The sequence below is a fragment of the Garra rufa genome, chromosome 13 (assembly GCF_049309525.1).
Source record: "Garra rufa chromosome 13, GarRuf1.0, whole genome shotgun sequence".
Lineage (NCBI taxonomy): Eukaryota > Metazoa > Chordata > Actinopteri > Cypriniformes > Cyprinidae > Garra > Garra rufa.
In genome coordinates this window covers 12461097-12464455 of record NC_133373.1, presented here as the reverse complement: position 1 = coordinate 12464455, position 3359 = coordinate 12461097, and positions in this window count along the sequence as shown.

Here is a 3359-nt window from a genome sequence, read left to right as displayed (position 1 = left end):
TAATATTGTTTTACACAGACTTTAATATTAATAAATACATTTTTAAATGAGTAATGTAAAAATAATTGGCTGTTTTTAGTTTGTTCGTGTTTGCATTGAGATCATACACATCAGCGGTTTTAAAACGGTTGGTCATAGAGAGGAAATAAGTGGTTCGTTGCAAAGTATGAGGATGTCATGTAAGAAATGTGAAAAATCCAAGTTTGTTGGTAGGCAGAACTACATTTTTGTCACATCGCACCACAAGCGTGTCACCGATCACATCAGTGTTTCCTGCAGCACTTTTTTCCATTGGGTGAAAGGCCTTTTAGTGGAGCGTACCACTGTTTGAATCAATTATCACTGCTAATGCAAACTGTTTTATGTATTATTTTTTTTAAAAAGTATGCTAACGTCTATTTCAAATAAAGCCAAGTAATTTTTACATCAACAGCAATTTTTACATCTTCATCTGCAACAGTATGGAGGTGACCCTGGACCACAAAACCAGTCATTTCAAATTGTTGAAATTGAGATTTATATGTCATCTAAAAGCTAAATAAGCTTTCCATTGATGTATGGCAGAGATACAACTATTAGAAAATCTGAAATCTGAGGGTGCAAAAAAATCTAAATATTGAGAAAGTCGCCTTTAAAGTTGTCCAAATGAAGTTCTTAACAATGCATATTACTAATCAAAAATTAAGTTTTGATATATTTACGGTAATAAACTTACAAAGTATGTTCATAGAACAAGATCTTCACTTAATATCCTAATGATTTTTGGCATAAAAGAAAAATCGATCAATTTCACCCATTCAATGTGTTTTTTGTAGCTGTTGCTACAAATACAGGTGCTGGTCATATAATTAGAATATCTTCAAAAAGATTTATTTCACTAATTCCACTCAAGAAGTGAAACTTGTATAATTTATACATTCATTCCACACAGACTGATATATTTCAAGTGTTTATTTCTTTTAATTTTGATGATTATAACTGACAACTAATGAAAACCCTAATTCAGTATCTCAGAAAATTAGAATATTGTGAAAAGGTCCAGTATTGAAGACACCTGGTGCCACACTCTATTCAGCTAATTAACTCAAAACACCTGCAAAGGCCTTTAAATGGTCTCTCAGTCTAGTTCTGTAGGCTACACAATCATGGGGAAGACTGCTGATTTGACAGTTGTCCGAAAGACGACCATTGACACCTTGCACAAGGAAGGCAAGTAGGGCTGGGCGAAAAATCGAAAGCGATTCTAAGGCGCGTTTAGTGAATGAAGCCGGTACTTTGATTAGTAGTAAATCTCCATCACGTGCGTTCAGCTGCGTTCAGCTGGAGTGTTCAGAGGCGTAAATCACTGACAAGCTACGCCAAATCACGCTAAAAATCGAATCGAATCGAATGCGATTTTTAGCGCGATTTGGCGTAGCTTGTCAGTGATTTACGCCTCTGAACACTCCAGCTGAACGCAGCTGAACGCACGTGATGGAGATTTACTACTAATCAAAGTACCGGCTTCATTCACTAAACGCGCCTTAGAATCGCTTTCGATTTTTCGCCCAGCCCTAAAGGCAAGACATAAAAGGTCATTGCAAAAGAGGCTGGCTGTTCACAGAGCTCTGTGTCCAAGCACATTAATAGAGAGGCAAAGGGAAGGAAAAGATGTGGTAGAAAAAAAGTGTACAAGCAATAGGGATAACCGCATCCCGGAGTGAATTGTGAAACAAAACCCATTCAAAAATGTGGGGGAGATTAACAAAGAGTGAACTGCAGCTGGAGTCAAGAACCACTACACACAGACGTATGCAAGACATGGGTTTCAGCTGTCGCATTCCTTGTGTCAAGCCACTCTTGAACAACAGACAGCGTCAGAAGCGTCTCGCCTGGGCTAAAGACAAAAAGGACTGGACTGCTGCTGAGTGGGCCAAAGTTAATTTCTCTGATGAAAGTAAATTTTGCATTTCCTTTGGAAATCTGGGTCCCAGAGTCTGGAGGAAGAGAGGAGAGGCACAGAATCCACGTTGCTTGAGGTCCAGTGTAAGTTTCCACAGTCAGTGATGGTTTGGGGTGTCATGTCATCTGCTGGTGTTGGTCCAGTGTTTTCTGAGGTCCAAGGTCAACGCAGCTGTATACCAGGACGTTTAAGAGCACTTCATGCTTCCTGCTGCTGACCAACTTTATGGAGATGCACATTTAATTTTCCAACAGGACTTGGCACCTGCACACAGTGCCAAAGCTAACAGTACCTGGTTTAAGGACCATGGTATCCCTGTTCTTAATTGGCCAGCAAACCAGCCTGACCTTAACCCCATAGAAAATCAATAGGGTATTGTGAAGAGGAAGATGCGATATGCCAGAGTCCAGACCCAACAATGCAGAAGAGCTGAAAGCCACTATCAGAGTAACCTGGGCTCTCATAACACCTGAGCAGTGCCACAGACTGATCGACTCCATGCCACGCCACATTGCTGCAGTAATTCAGGCAAAAGGAGCCCCAACTAAGTATTGAGTGCTGTACATGCTCATACTTTTCATGTTCATAATTTTCAGTTGGCCGAGATTTCTAAAAATCCTTTCTTTGTATTGGTCTTAAGTAATATTCTAATTTTCTGAGATACTGAATTTGGGTTTTTTATTAGTTGTCAGTTATAATCATGAAAATTAAAAGAAATAAACACTTGAAATATATCAGCCTGTGTGGAATGAACGTATACATTATACAAGTTTCACTTCTTGAATGGAATTAGTGAAATAAATCAACTTTTTGAAGATATTTTAATTATATGACCAGTACCTGTATACTTGTGCTACTTTAGACTTGTTTTGTGAACCAGGGTCCCAAATCAGTGGCATTTGGCTCATCATGTGATCTCAACATCCCGTCTAGACTGAGTCGGCAACACTTACTTGTGCAGTTTATGTGCAACGTCCCTTGGTGAACGATCACAGTAACCTTTAACAGCTGTTCCTGTGGTAATGACTTCCTCCTCTTGCCTGATATCAGATCAGTCTTTCTAAAAGCTTCTGTTGCAAAACAGCCAGTTTCTTCAGTATTATGAAGACATCCACCTGAGAAAATATAAAGATTAAGATTAAGATTGCCTTCCGGATAATAAACCGGAAGTTTCCCCCATAAGCTTACTTCCATGTTGAAAAATGTGGATAAGCTCACGCCGCAGTTTTGTAGTCTGTCGCTTTAAATGCTCAAACTCATTAAAGAAGGATGCATTCTAATTGGCTGTCAATGCTTTTATCATTCTTCTGCTTGGAAAAAAAGTCTGATAGTGCTGTTATTGTAGTTTTGCTTTAGACTTTTCTAATCTTTTAAATTTAGAACGAAACTATCTATTTTGTATCATTTGTTATCGTAT